The following is a 16,609-nucleotide window of genomic DNA, read 5'->3' on the forward strand; positions in this document are numbered from 1 at the left end:
AAACTGCATCGCTCGTAAAATATTATTATCTACTGTCAATACTTAATGTCAAATTTTATGACGTTCATTTGAATAATAACCGCATTTCTGCGATCTCGATGTCCAAAGAAACCTTTTCTTCTTTGAATCACTCATTTTCGCAGTGGTGACAGAACCGCGACAGAAAAAAAACATCTCCAGCATACTACACACCTTCATTTGTATAATATTATTTTTAGAAATAATTTCTTAAGATTTATAATTAATAGGAGGTGAAATATTGATCGATATTCCTACGGTCTCTCTGGACAATTTTCTTATCTAGTGTCATAATATGATATGATACCTTACGACACTTATATCGTAATGTAACAATTATTTTTTAAATGGATTCGCTGCACGTCAAGAATCTTTTCAAAAATTTTCGTCAGAATGGAAAGGATATTAATAAAACGAAAATGGTTAAGATCAACAGGACTTGGTGTTTAGAAACACGATTATCTAGAGCTTATTTCCAGGCGTGTAGACAACAGTCATTCCAAACAGACATTAATAATGCGCCTTATAAATGAAATATTATGTGGAAAATACAATGTTATACAGGCCGATTCACGTAGACCGTTCATTAGAAACTTTCTGATTTCCCCAAATCATATTAATATGAAAATTGGTAGTTGACTATAATCGACTACTCCAAGTTGAAATGAAATATTTTCAAAATGGTGGCACTTCCGGAAATACCGGAAATCGACGCCATCTTTATTTTTTTAAATGGAAAGGCCCCATTTTGACTTCACATTTCGATAAATTCGTTAAATTGAGTTTAGAACGTTCTAATGAACGGGCTACGTGAATCAGCCTGTATTTTTAAAGAATATTGAAGATCGTCATCACTCCATGTAACATCCTCATGATATATTCATTCATCAGCACAAACTCTAAATGTATTAAGTACACCTCGATTTTTGGGAATTTGGGAAATTCTATAACTTTTTTCTCCGCAGGTTCATTGTTTCTTAAGATATCTTTAAAATTTTTCCCTCATAACATTATACCATACGATGTTGTTTTCGAAACGATATTCAAGTACACAGTTTATGTTTTTGTTCAAATTCCTCGACGTTATCTGACGTTATCACTATTGATAATAACAGTACATGTACTTTCATTAGAAATTATAAACAAATACCATGCGATCAACAATTATTTAGATCAAAGAAGCCTTTGAGATTTTGGACGTATTTCCACATCTAGACGTTCAAATGCTTTGGATGCATGGAAGTATTTTGGTTGCATATACCTTCATACCTGTTTCAATTTAAATTTGGAAAATTTTGCCAAACTCAGCCAAGCAGGCAACAACGTTAACTGTGAACATACGTTACTGAAAACATCATTACGAAAGTAAGATTCAATGATGAATCTTTTATGTTCTGAATTAAAAACCATTTTTGTTTGCGTTAAAATTTGATTAATAGTGACAGTTGTTTGACGTTTATTAGCTGAGTCCGCAAAGATACGAAAAATCAGACACTGTCATAGCCGCCCCTTATCTAAGTAATTGTTGATCGCACGGTACAATTTAGTAGATGAAAGTATTTAAATGAAACTTTGAATTTATAAATAATTCTACTTAAATTTACATCTTTAGATTTGAAAAAAATGTAAACGCAAAAGAAATAAATCAGATAAAAAAAATTAGATTGCGTTCTCTGCGAACTTGAGGTAATCGAAACTACAGAACCATAGTATCTTCTGTATGTCGTCGAATATAATTGAACGGAGCTTTCTCCCACCTAACCCCGGCTGCCATTTTCCATTATTACCCAAACTTTGTACATGTATTACCAACGTTGGCGGGATTAGACCATTAATGGACCTGGCCGACTCTTCAATTACATAACGCCAATATCCTATTATTCGAGCCTTGTCTGTATCCTGAATTCCTCTCGCGCTCCATAAACTCCAAAGAAATCCATCCGACTACGTTTAGTATTCACCCCCCAATGTGTCCATTTATTAAAATGTTGATAGACCCCCTCTATGTCAACATCGTTTTGTTATTATTTTAGTTGGAGTACGCCGCCCCCAAATTACATTACTATTTCCTGCGTGTTACAAAAGATAACAGGTTAACGTGTATAACGAAATTTCCGCTGACTTGATTAAATATAAATCCAAAGCCATAATAGAGCGGTGGGGGGTTACCCTTCTGCAGATACGACACTTTATAGTTTTGATTTACAGTATCACCAAGGGCTGCTTATTGAATTCCATTCGGCCTTGGTAAGGAGATTCAAATGTCGTAACATCGCTCACGTCAGAAACAGGGTCCACTTTATCTTATCTTCGCTCCACGTCTAAATATTTTTGTTGTGCAAACGAAAAAGACTCTTTTCGTACTGCTACAACGGCTCAACGTTTAAATAAATTTCAGGGTTTCTCAGACAAGTGAAAAAAGTATTAAACGAGATAAAGCAAAGTCGTGGTGGTTTGATTTTTTTGACCAATAAAAATGTGTTCGACGACCTTTTGATGTTTCAAAAAGGGATTTGAACAATGGGGATGAGCAAAATGGTATTTGTCATAATCGATTATGGCAAGAGTGAAACAACAGATGGGCACTTGCTGGAATACCGGGGCGCAAATTTACAATACATCCATTCACAACGGTCTGTCTTTGTTGATAGATAGGAATGTTGAGGAAGCGAAGCAATCAGGACCCTCTCAGGAATGTCATCCATTCCATTAGACAAAGCTCAAACTGATTTAAATAACTGTTATTATTCAATAAATACCAAGCACTATGGTAGCCTATTTATTAGTATTCATTACGACTAAGTTAAGTAGTGGCTCATCTACTCTTGTAATATTTTTGCAAAAATTATATCCAAAGAAGGGGAACTCTTAATTAATTATTTTTTTTTTAGTTACCACAGCATGTTTTTATATTTAGTTACCATAGCATATTATTGTAGACAAATGCAATCCTATTCTTATGATTTAAAGATTTTTCTGTTGAAAAATCTTCAGTCTTAAAACATGTATTAGCAACCATTAATGAAAGCTTCAATCCGACTTTTCCACTGCTTGTTTGTGATTTCCTTTATGCCAAATTATGGAGATTGTAACTTGCCGGCAGTACCTCAGAACAAATCTCGGAACAAATTGAAACGAGTGGACGGCCTTTCAAGATTCTCCGTCAAAGTGGCCAACTTCTGTTTCTAATTGTGGGGATTTCCGTGGGTTGCTGTTCGAAATTACAGACTCATTAATTTTTGTTTTAAAGCTTTTTGCTCGGAGCTTTCCATTGAACGTGGTTGCGCAACTAAATTAATAGCCAACGAAATTTCGTTTATGGAATTTAATATAAACGTCAGGTAAACTCCAAAGCGCGGTGGTGTTGTGTGCCAGTCATCCCGTTGTGGAAGAGTAAGTGCAAGAAATCACCGGAAACGTTTCCTCCGGTGGAGTGCTTCACTCGCAACTGTTCTTTTATTCAACTGCCCAGAAAATTGCACATTGTTCAAAGGAAAATAGTCTGATTGCGGTGGGTTTTCCATCGAGAAAAATAGTCAACGAAAGTTCTTGTTTCACTGAAATAGAGCAGATGGGAAAATGAGAGCTTTAATATTTAATATGGAGATTACTATTTACAATTGAAAATGCAAGCGCTGAAATTTAATCCCTTTACAAGTTGACAAACGTTGGAACGCAACTAATGGTAGGTACTTGTTCAGAGACTAAATGAAATTCTACTTAAAACACTATTCTGAAACTATTTAGTACAATAAAATAATAACGATAATAATGTAGGTTCCACTATTATTATTCCATTTGTGAAGTTAAGCAACGTCGGGTGCAATCCGTGTTTGGATGGGTGGCCGCCGTGCTCGTGAATGTTGAGTTTATTATTAGAACGCTTGAAGTGAGTTTGCAGCATTAAGTTCGTGGTTTAATATTGGAACACAGTATTGGGGCAATAAATTATCTATCGGCAGAGTGCAGTGAAGAATATGGAAATTAAGTGGAGCATTCCCCGAGCAATATCTTTATGAAACCGGATGCTCCTTGCACTTTACTGCACCATTAATTTTGATTTCTCGCGCCTAACCACTGATTCGAAACTGCAGTCAGTATAACTTTCATAGTCCATCAAATGTGAAACTATTAGCGCACTAACGCCGATTTCACGACCACATTTTAGTAATATGAGTTGTTTAAAGTGCGCAGTTTCACGACCCTACTCCGGGATTAGTGCACATAAGCTCTCGCCCAGATTTTTAATCTCGTCCCTCTTTTCGTTTTTTAAATCCACCGATAACTTCACTTCCATGTACGTTGGCGAGCTTACACCAAAATAAATACAAGCGTCCTTATCAGTGACATTTTTCTGTATTAGATAATAATCGTAATTACACACAACATTAAATTATCATTTGTTAGAGAAAACAACGTTCCCAAGTTAATAAATATTCCCTTGTGGTTTTAGCAGTAGATGACTATCTGGAAAATGCTTTATTAATCAAACGTAGCCCAAACTGGGTTTCTTTGTCGTCGGGAAATTCGCGGCGTGATTGGTAAAAGAAGGGGTTGCTGAAGGTGGCACTAACTAATCTAGGCCAATAGCATTAAGGCTTCGAATGAACAGTAAATTTTGCAAATAGAAATTATAAAATGCAGGTTAAGCGTTGCACACTACGAGCACTCCGTAGCTCGTCTTCAACATGCATCCAGAGTGCAGCGAGGGTAATAATTACACGAGGACTCTTCACAGAGTGCTTTTCAATGTCTCGCCTCGAAGTGTGCACAACCTGTACGAATCAGATTGACATGATTTGACAAAGAGATTGCATCGACGGTGCAATTTGTGTCATGTTTAACCAAAACACACGATGGCAAAGGTCATTTGTTACGCGTATATGATCTGGAGCACACACGAGTGGACACAAACGTGTGTTGAGGCTAGGAGAGGTGGCACGAGGCATCACCACTGCTGCTGACCAAACGATTGATTTAATGCGTTGTGTGTAAAATGCAGTGACGCTCACAGAACAGAATCGGTTAGGTTAGCACGAGGGGTTCTCGTCCCGATAATTACCCCACAGGGATGTCGGTCCGATTGCGTGACACGTTACACCGCTGGAGACCTCCGCTTCCAATTCCAGTGCGTTTTTCGTAGCTCCCTAATAATTCGAATTAATTTCAATTAATTAGTTTCAGCAGGTGGTCCGAATTGGAGCCGCATTCGAACAAAGCAATAAAGAGCGGAGTGTAAACAAATCAGATTAAAGTCTTTAATGAGAGGATTTAATCATGGCGAGAGGCGAAGGAGGTGGTGTGCAATAGAATGCCAAGAGTTAATTAAGAACTGCGCAAATAACTACCACATCAAAATAGGGAATTACTAAAATTTTGTTTGTATCAAAAGCAAACAGCATAGATAAAGAGAAAACATCGTTTTGGAATGTTGGTTTCATCTTGTTCTAGGGATGACATCGACTGAATCTACTACATCTTGCTGCGCTCGTGTGGGTAAACTGCCCACTTGAAAAACGTTGTACTTTATACACACGTTAATTAGCAATAAAATATAATTAGGATTTGAATTATCTATTTTGTGACAAATTATTATTATCATTAAAGGAAATAGAAATTACGACTAAAAAAATAAAAACCACTGAAGTTTATTGTGAGTAAAAATTTTATCGTCTCTGAATGTACAAGATGATCAAAAAGTAAGCCCATCAAGAGTGCTACCTCATCTTTTGTTTTATCCAAAGTTTTGTCTTGGTTTGGGTCGTACCGACAATTATACTTCCTATACACGGTCGTTTTACTGGTTGCCTACCGCTCAAAAATCTATTATGAATTAATTAATTGTTACTAATTAATGCTTTATCTTCCATGGTAAAACCTATTTTATCACTTATTGTGGAATAATTGTTGCTTACAATTACAGCAAATGTCTGTAACCTTTGCCGAAATAGAAAAGTTGATTTCTAGGTTAACAACACCACATCGTTGACGTTTCTTTAACATTTCAGCGAAAAATCTACTTTTCAGTGGCGTCGCGTTTGGCAATAAATTCGTGAGGTATGATTTATTATAAAGTAGCAGTTGAAAGCATGCATTGAATGCTTATTTGCATAGAATTCCGCTACGACATGACTGATAATTTGCAACGCCTGCTCTGATTTGTTTTCTTTGTGATCATATTGTAATGTCTAAAATACAGATAAATGTATGTGTCTTTGAGCTTGTAAGCAAGAGTTTGCAGGTAAGTAGATTTTCGTCGAATATTTAAAAAACAACACTTCGTGCCACAATTTTCATGTAGATTTTTTATACACTTCATAAGTTCTGCGCAAACCGTAAAATCTCAAAAAACAAATTGAATTGCAAATCTTGTCCTCGCTTGAAATTTTTTAAATTAAATTTTTAATATTCTAAAAGCAGTTCCATTAGCTGAGTCTAAATCCTTTTAAGTCTCACGTGAGATTGCCTTTTGTTGGTTGACGGCAAAGCTGGAATTTTCTAGTTTTAATAACACTAAAGCACAAACCGTCACACCCGATCTTATCAATTAGGTTAGTTGTGTGATTCAAGTTTTTATTAGCGGCAAGAGATTCGGGGAAAATTGCAGTTTCGTACGTTGTTGCAGCAGTGAACCGACAAGTTTTTGTTAATGGAAAATTGGCTCTTTGAGGTCGGGTGGTGAGTTATCGGGTGACTGTGTAGTAAGTAGGTGAAGCTATTGGATTTCCAACAGGGCGCGAAATAATGAGTTGTTTGTTGTTGGAACACTTTAGATAAACATATTAGCGGTAATGAAATTATTTCAATCAATATCGTCATCTGTGCCATAATGCTATTAAATTCCTTCGTACTGTGCACTGTAATTGAGTTAGAGAGGAGTTAACATGACTTTCGGTGTAATGACACCGCAAGGGACTTCTCACAGGATTACACGTCTTTTCGCATCATTCTGTAATCCCAGACGACAACTCTGATACCACCGCAATCTATTATCGGCCTAATGAATGATTTGGAGATGATCATCCCTTCTATTTAATTTACTTATCCTGGCACCTCACTGCCATATCGACTTGATTCCAAAAATCGAAAAGTTTCGTTGCCATAATCGCATCACGTGTTCGTTAGAGATCCGAATCAAAATCATTAATAAAAACTTTCCGTGTCAGAACGGGGAAAGGAACGAATGATAATTCGAAAATCTAGGATATTCAATCGCTTTCAACCTTTGTCATTGCATATCTACTCTGTAATAATAGGATTGGAGATTGGCGCAATCGAAGTGGCTTTGCCGAGTGAATTGAATGCTTTGAAAGAGGTAATATGGGCAAGTTAAGAGATGGCGGATCCGATAACTCGCTAGATGCCCTTACGAAAACACTATAACCGTTTTCTCTTGGTCTAGAAGCGAATGGTTGGAGCCGAATGGAGGTCGGCCTTTCGCCCCATAAAATTCTTGTAGGCTTGGAGCTATTCGAACCCCTAATTAATTAAATTCGAGCTATAGATTTTTACAAAATCACCCAAAGCCCATTTTTGTTCCACCAGGCTAAATTGTAAATACGGCTCAATAAAGCTTGTCCTTTTTAAATTGTCCGAGTGAATCGAAATCCGACTGACTGCTTTGTCTCCTTGACAGTTTTATTCTGGTCTTATTTCGGAAACTGAATTATGCACATCGACTCCATTAGATCTAATGACTAATGGCAATGGTTCCTTTGAATATTTTATTATCAGCCGAATGTAATGTCTACATCAATCTAATATGATGTTTGTAATTTAGGCATAAACTTAATGGTAAATCTTATCTAATTTACCATTTTAATTACTTAACTGGATAAATCCCACATTATAAAATATTACTGTATCTGATAAATATTTTTCTCTATGGGCAACAATTATACATCAACTTTCATTTTTGCCAACTACATTTTACTTCCACGGTTAAGTAATTTTCATTTTTAAAAGAGTAAAATCTCTTAAACATCGAGACAGAAATAATAAAAAGCGACAAGCTTTAAAATTACAGCATTAATTCCTGGGGGAGCTTGAAAATGTCGGCGAAAGTAAAAATTCTCTCAGTAAATAATTACAATTCGTAATTTAACATCCTATTGCTATTTGTAGCCATATTTAAATGCAACAACTAATCTACCACGTTTTTTTTCCTCAAGCAGTACTAGTGCAAATTATAAGTTATTGTTTGATATTAATTATCAATTAAGCAAACACGACCGGTCCGGGTTTAAATTGTGGGAATGCTGAAGTGTCTCCCAATAAAGATGCAAACAATAGAAGATTGATTAATTATCCCACAATCCACAATGAGTGTCACAGATGATACCTGTGTGTGGTCCAATTATACAACACAAAGACTGCCATTATACTTCAGCGCACGTTTGCAGATGAACAATTTATCATTTGATTGTCGAAAATTTTATTGCCACGTGATAATTGTAGCCAGATGTAATTTTTTGAGCATCCCTTGCCCGAATGATAAAATTTTCCACCCTGTGACAAGAATCATCGAACCGAAACGGGCTTTGCCTACCAAACAAATAACAAAAATCCTAATTAAATAAAGCCGACCCCTGTATAAATAGCGAATGTTTTTGACGTTACCGATACTGGATGGCGTTTGTTGCAGAATTGCTGCTTTGGGCATTATTGATTAAAACGCTGTGATACAAAAAGTGCAATTACGAGAGCGGGAAGAAATTACACATGTGGAGCTGTTCCAGGACCAAACAGGACGACCGAAGCTTGCGGGAAAATTAAAATAACAGTCGAGTTTAAAACTGCAGGAAAGATATTTACTTTCAAAATCTTGAACTCCTTGTGTTTAGGCAACCAAATAATCACATCAATTTATCTTGCGGTAGTGTAGGTACACTGGAATACAGTTTCACAGCACACTGTGATGTTAAAATTGTGTGAGGAGGTGAAATAATGGAATGAGTAGTATTTGGGGTAAATATGATTCGATGTCAATGTCCTGTGACAGGTTGCAGCAGCAGACTGTCGCAGCAATTGACATGCGAACACAACCTCCTAGAGCACCTGTATTACCGACAGCTTCTGTAACCGCAGGCGAGATCTAATAAGCCGTGTGTACACGGACAACTACAGAGCACCGGAGCGAAGCTTAGACAATGAATGCGACAGCATGCATAATTCATACTCCTAAATAAATATACACCAGGATGGATATCATCATCTAGGCAGTTCTGGAAGATTATTGCCCCCGAGCAATTTGCGCCTCGTCGGTGTCGGACCATTGTTACACTGAATTATCATAGTTTTCCTTTTGACGAGTGATGAAAAAGCGCTCCTGCCAGACTCATTAACCTGAAAAATTAGACCCTTTCGAAATCGGACGGAGCGTTAATAATGTAATGTGTCGGGCCATTCCGGGGCTAATTGAAATACCGGAAAACACGTACTTGGGTTGCAGCGCAATCCCGGATTTTTATCTTCCAAACTTTGCTCTGCTGTGGTTTCATAATTTATCGATATGAGGAGATTGCGGAAAATCGTTATTTGACCCAGCTTGGGATTCAGCAGCGTCTTTCTTCTCTTTTGCGCACTGGAAATGTCATACATGCACGATTTATTGAATTGCAGTTTACGACAACTCTGTAAAGAATATCAGCGGACGTAATAAGAGTATTGACAGTTTGAGAATTGAATCGGCAATGTTTTGTCACAAGAAGTGACGTAAAGGCGCAGCAAATTTTTCAATTTAGATAACGTGTCAGTTACTCTGTAACACTAGTATTGTCTAGAACAGCGGTTCTGAAACTTTCAAAACTAGAACATCATTCTAAAAAAAAACACCCATTTATTTTACTATTAATTTTTACTCAGCACTTAACAAACTACATACAATGATGATAACAAACAGCGTTCAGACTTGAAAAACAATTCAAAAAACATGTGCCTTGTTTAAATCTATTCATTAGATCCCCAAAGAAATAACTCAAGAAATTACTTACATTTTTCAACATTTCAAAATTCCCTTCTTGAATTTTAATTCTCTTAATTCGAAAACTAGAACAGATGGAATAAAATTGCAAATCCTTTTTGTACAGCATAACCTTTCTTACGATGGATCGTAGACGGATATAATGTAGCAGTTATAAAGTAGACATTACAAGCGCTGAAAGGGGTGCCGCGTAATATTCCAATCTCGCATGACATACATAATATACTTATAGATAAATATTGTGTAAAAAATGTGACCAAGCCTTAAAACATGTCGAATTCAAACCAGTTAATGTTGACGCGATAACCTCATGACAACAACAAAATTTATTTATGAAAAGCCTAATTTTGAATTCACCATGATTTAAATATCGTAGTGAAATTATAAGACGACGTGCACTTAAACAGGATTTTGATATTACTTAGGAAGCGCAATTTATTGACGTCGAGAATATGGAATTAAAAGTTTGCTCAGGAACGTATGGAAAATTTTCCAAGTTAGTCGGAACATATTTTCGTTATAAAACTTCTTCCGGCAAGTAAGTTTCATGCCTGGTATTTGTAACAAGCGAAAGTTCTACGAGAGATCAGATTTCAAAATAGAAGTACACCATTTCGTAATTATGAAGCGACAGAAGAAATTTCTTAAAAACTTCAACTGCGAAATCTTACGGAACGCTTCATTAACATGTTATTGAGGACATATCTTTTCTTCAGTTAAACTGCCATGTTCCATGTTTTCAGTTTGTTTAAATTGCGCCCTGATCAGATGATATTTTGCGTGGGTCTTGTAAAAGAAAAACAATTTAGGTTTTCGTTACACGTTATGAATCTCCAGTAATCGATATGGTAGAGTTGGGAGGAGTTTATTGTATGCAAACCTGGAGGAAACCTCACGTCTTTGCACACACGAGGTCTATATTAAATATGCAATTACATTATTCATATTGAGTGTCCTTTTATTAAATCTCAGTCCCATGTGTATTGGATGCTGCTTGCATTTCTCTTTTCAATAGCTTGAATGCGACTCAATTTGAAAGTTTCATCTTGGGTGCAGTGAATTTTAAAAATGCATTGTGCTGTTTGGTCAACTCGAGTAATTCCCTCCTGACGTCTACAGAAAGTTATAAATACACAAAATAAAATGTATTGTCCTTCGTAAGTGTAAGCAAAATCGATATTTTTTATTCATCAATTCGATTTATATTTAAATAATATTTTAATTTGAACGATTTCGGTGCGGCGTGATTTTATTATTATTCAAGCCGTCTCCTCCATTAAAATGTTAGGCAGAAATAAAAATAAATCTACCAGTAATTGCGAATTAACTGACAAGTGTCAATTTCAGATTTCAGTTAAAATTGCTACGTATATCAAATATTAATTTTGGCAGGATAATCCGAACAATTTACAGCATCATCGAATGGATTGCAACGTAAATATCGATTGATACTTCACAATGTATCCAACATAATTATTATTTGCTGTTGTGACATAATCTTGTGAAAAAAATTGAATTAAAAAATGACACAACATGATGTGAATTAGAAGGTCAACCCTGGCAAAAGTTTCTTAGTGACCGTGGAAATTTTATTTCTGCAAATAATACTGAATTTAAAAAACTAATGGCGTTAACACACTACATAACAATATACACAAAGGAGTGCTAAAGTTTTATCACACGCGAACGTCTCCAAATACGAATTTACCTTTAAACAAAAATGTAAACCATATGATAAATTTTTCAAAATCCAAAAGCTATGCGATCGAGAGGAATAATCACAATTTACCAGGAACTCGCCCTCGCCTCGTGCCTGAAACCTAGTTTTCGCGCTGTAAAATACCCCTACCGTACCTACTCGAATGTAAATAACAAATTAAAACGTTAAATTAAGAATAGGTCTATAATGCGCATTTAAAACTTACTATGTAGTAGTCAATCGTCTAATGATTAAAAAGATTTTAATATTTTTTATGAATTTCATTACAAAGTTTCCAAGGAATCTATTCAAATCTCAAATATTTAGGTTAGCAGATGTGGTACGGAAAAGCTTGTTACGTAAAATTTAAAATAACAAAACCACAGAAAGCCACGCTTGATAATAATATTATCTTGAATTAAACTAAAGGTGTATTGTATTTATGCAGCGAAATGATATTCGTGGAAACAGTTGCAATTCATTACTGCCCACTTGTAAATAAAAAAGAAACAAATGATCGTTATCTATGGCAGAGCTTTAATTTTCATGCTACTGGATTCGTCCTTTAATCCCGCAGTTGGGCAGAGCCGCTTTTATTCCATTTGTTGGTGGGCGTCGGCTATCTTATCATTTCCCGAGTAATACATCTAAAGTGTATTTCACGGCTATTTGCGAGGACGAGGCAATATTTCCAGAGATGCGTGATATTTACGACGGCGTCAGAAATCGGTAGGACCGCTCCGGAATATCGTGTCGAAAATTTTACGTTCCCAGATCACGAACGCGTCCGGCTGTTATCCTGGCAGATAAATCTAGGATGGGATGTCAAACAGCGGACGGAGACGTTGACCAACTGCGATAACAATCCCTGTTTCATATTTTCCTCGTCTAGTCGAGAAAATCCCGACTATCCGAATGTCAACTTTTCCTCTTCTTCTTCTTAGCCATCGCCGTTTTCCTAATCCACTTTGCAGCCGGCCAAGATGGATAGGAAGAGTCGCAAGGATGAAACGGAAAAAGAACGAGACTAGTGGGGTGAATTCTCCCTCAGGGAAATCTGGCTTAGGTCTCGTTGAATCGGCTAATCTGGCCACAATCAAGTGGGGTACTCTGTTGTAGTTGTTATTGTTGTTCGATTGTCAACATTACATTGCAAGCGGGGTTTATTAAATTCTCTGCGGCAAGTGGCTAGCTTTTCCTGGAATTTTCAACCGATTTCAACGGCCGCGAACGCGGTCTCGAGATCGGCTTCCAAAAAAGGATAACAAAATGGAAGCGGGAAATATCTCTTTTGCAGTTTTCTCCAGTAATAACTTTTAATTTGGCATCCTTTGATTTCTGGTTTTTTGAGCACACAGAGAACAAGAGAATTACGAAACTATTTTAATTTTTATTTTTATTTAGGTGGAATTATGTACTTAGAAAAAAAAACAATTCAAACACACTAATAATTTATGATTATTAAGTGAGGAAATCACATGATATTGAAATATTTTAATAATAAATTAGATGCATGAATAAGTCATTTTAAGCCATGACTGATGCAAATGTAGTAAATGTACGCAATACAGCGCCCTTTTACAACTTTTTTTGGTCCACTACCAGTTAATAATTATTTACAGTAAGAGTGAGGAAGGTAAAGCTTTCGTTCACGCGAATTGCGTGTTCGTCCACGAACCTGAGTTGAGTGGACGATACAATTCAAGTGAACGAAAGCAGCCTTACTCTCGAGTGCTGTAGTTGGTTTTGCTCCTCCTTAGAAAGTGAGTCTGTAACTTTGTATTTAAAATTTTAAATGTATGGAAAAAATAAAATACTAAGTAATAAAGTTCTGTAAAGTCAATAAAACGGTTGTGTGCACGTTGTGGAAATTGTGGAAATGGATGATTTGTTCCTGGAAAAGGCAAGTGCCGCGACGTACAAATGTTGTCTAAAAAATCAAAATTATGTTATCAGAAAGATTTGGAAAAATCTACGAGTGAAGGAAAATCGGTGAGTGAAAGACAGTGAGCGAAAAACGAAAAGCGAAAGTGAAGTGAACGAAGGAGAAACCTTCACCCACTGGTAACTATGGATACAAACTCATTTTCTAGGGAGGTATCGAACCAAATATTTTCCTCTTTTTCCGGTTAGTTTTTGTATCTACTGATAGAAGAACGTAATGTTATATAGCTTATGTTACGCCTGCATAAATGGGCTATCCAGCAGTAAAACTCCCGTCGAAATCACTTCAGCATTTAAGGCTACACAGGGGTACTAACAAACAAATAAAAATACTCCGCACACAAATGAATTACCTATCCTTCTTCGGTAGTCGTTACTCGTAAATATATTTATGTTATGTTTTGTTACGGTTCTGAAAAGCGTAAAATCTGCACTGTATTTAATGAAAGAGCTTTGAAGAGTTGTACATATGTAGCGAAGTAAAGAAAAATTTGACAGGGCAATCCTCATGTAGCGTAATTGAAAAGGTAGATTTTAAGAGAAAATAAAATCTCAAAATGTCAGTTCATAGTGGTGATTTACAAGAAAATATATAGGATTCTTGCCATAAAGCTTGAAAATATTTTTACAGCAACTAAATAATCTGCTAATAGAATTAACTAAAATTGGTATTTTACAGCAACAGTTTTACTTTTCATTGTCAAATGCTTGACATACCTAACATTATCTCCGCTCCATTGAACCGGATGAAGAGGGTTTATCGAGTGCCGACTTGATTCTTGAACCTAAATCCTTTAGACAATATTCTGTTCAGTAATTTACAACTTCCGGAAAGCTGAGCTGGAGATGAAACACAACCTCTATAACTTGAAACTGGACGAAGTTGCTCGAGCTGGGATAAAACTCTTCATCTCAGTATTTTTAATATAGATATTCCTCCTTATTTTCAAGTAAATTATAATTAACTAACTAGTGCGTAAAGCGTAAATATCACAACAAGACTGTCAACATTATAAGTTTAAACTTCACCGACTAATCCTTTAAAAAATGAATTAACTAATTGAAATCAATATTGACTCGAAAATAAAATAATATTTTTTAATCCATATTTCCGTTCAAAAGAACTTTTTTATGAGCGAGCTTTGACAGGAATTTAATCAACTTCAATAAATTACTGTTTTTGCTTTGATTTCTCGTTTCCGCATAAATCAAGCCTTACCGCAAAAAATACACAGATATTAATGTTATAATGATTTAAATCATTTATAGGTCACTTATCAAATATTCATTACATTGGGATATTCGAAGATTATAAATCATTAAAAAAATAAAATCCGAACGTAAATCGAATTTATGAGGTCAACAAACATTAAATATTAACAGACCTAATCTAATTCCATTAATGGGGGACTCGCTGTTTAGCAGTTATCATCAAAGCAGACAAGTTATACCTGGTTTATGTCAAAATTCCATGCATTTTCTCATGGAGGTTCGTTTAGCAATTCAAGGCTATTCGATTAATTGTATGTTTGGTTGGCAATTGTATCGCTTTGCAAACTGACGTAACGACCTTGATTTGCAAAACGAACCTCCATAAGAAAATAGATGAAATTTTGGGGTAGAGGGCTGTGTTGTGAAAAAATGAATCTATAAAGATGTTCCCACAGATTTTGGTGTAACGTCGGTGGCTTGAATCCGAGATGATTGGGCCGATGCCGTCTGAAAATTTTACGTTCGGTAATTCTTGTGAAAAAATTTCCAGAATGCAGTAAATCCGGCTATAACAAACTCTTTGAGGTTCCCAGCACATATTACCCATAATCTGTGATCGTAAGCGAAGCATAAAACACGGAAGCGTCCCGTTGTGACAGACAGAGCCATAACGATTTTAAATCCTCTCTACGCAGCCGGGTTACATAAAAGAAAAAAGGCTATTAACTACCAGACTTATTTTTCATGGGGTGCATTTCATTTCGGGGAAAATCTTTGATAAATGAACTGCTATCAATTTTTGTTCGCGTCGGCTATCGCCGTCGTTTATTAAAGGACGAAGGGAGAACAGGAGCGCCGCCAGACGCACTTTCCTCAGCTATTTATTTCATAATTGTCGCTTAAACTAATTAGGAAGTGAGGAAGGCTGAATTGATGGCTCATCCTGCAAATCACACTGTTGCATCAGAATGCAACGCTATTCGAACCGTCTGGCGGGTGAAAAGGTTTTCATGCGGAGTTTATGTGGATGCTCAATTTTCTTCGGTGTTTATTTTTCACCGAGCGACAGTGCAATAAACGAAATTTATTTTTCTTGTTAGTTCGCTGTCGTAAAAATAAAAACGTACACCTACCGCTGCACCAAGGCCCCGTTTCACGGGAAAATTTTCGTTTCAATTAATTTTTTGCAATTCGAAACGTGGCATTGTGCACACAAGCTGGCAAAAACTAACATAAAAAAGGAGAAATTTTGCTGCGACAGAAATTTTTATTTCTAATGATTACCGCAGAGATGCTTTAAAACATGATGACGAATACCAACGAGCACTAGCGAGCACGAGCAAGCGCAAAAGAGCGAAAGGCATTGACTCATCAATGGTGGTTTGGACGTGTCGACGAGCACGAACGATCACATAAAAACATGATGAATCGTTTTCTGCCGGAACGTCAAGCACTTTTGCTTGTTCGTGCTCGTTTGCGTTCCTCTACTTTATATTATATTTATTCTATCGGATCAGTGCTGTGATGGCGTGTCCTGAAACGTGCAAAGTTCCAAGTTCTTATTTAGTAACATAATTTCAGATAAATTTTGTAAAATGCTGGGCTCTTTACTGTCAGATATAAAAAATTCGGTATTGGGTAATAGTCCTCTTTCAGCAATGAGTTTCATTAATTTAATTTGATCAAAACAAAGTAACTGTTTTCTTTAACATACAACCTTCAACATTAGCTAAATATATCCTTTCATTGGAAAT

The 16,609-nt window shown here is 36.2% G+C and overlaps 1 protein-coding gene across 2 annotated transcripts in view; it reads right to left on the minus strand.

Moving 5' to 3' along the window:
* The window catches only part of side-VI (sidestep VI), a 279,349-nt gene that overhangs the window by 82,869 nt on the left and 179,871 nt on the right, over nt 1-16,609 (minus strand). The gene's annotated exons all lie outside the window — the stretch shown is intronic.

The sequence above is a fragment of the Tenebrio molitor genome, chromosome 2, assembly GCF_963966145.1.
Source record: "Tenebrio molitor chromosome 2, icTenMoli1.1, whole genome shotgun sequence".
Classification (NCBI taxonomy): Eukaryota; Metazoa; Arthropoda; class Insecta; order Coleoptera; family Tenebrionidae; genus Tenebrio; species Tenebrio molitor.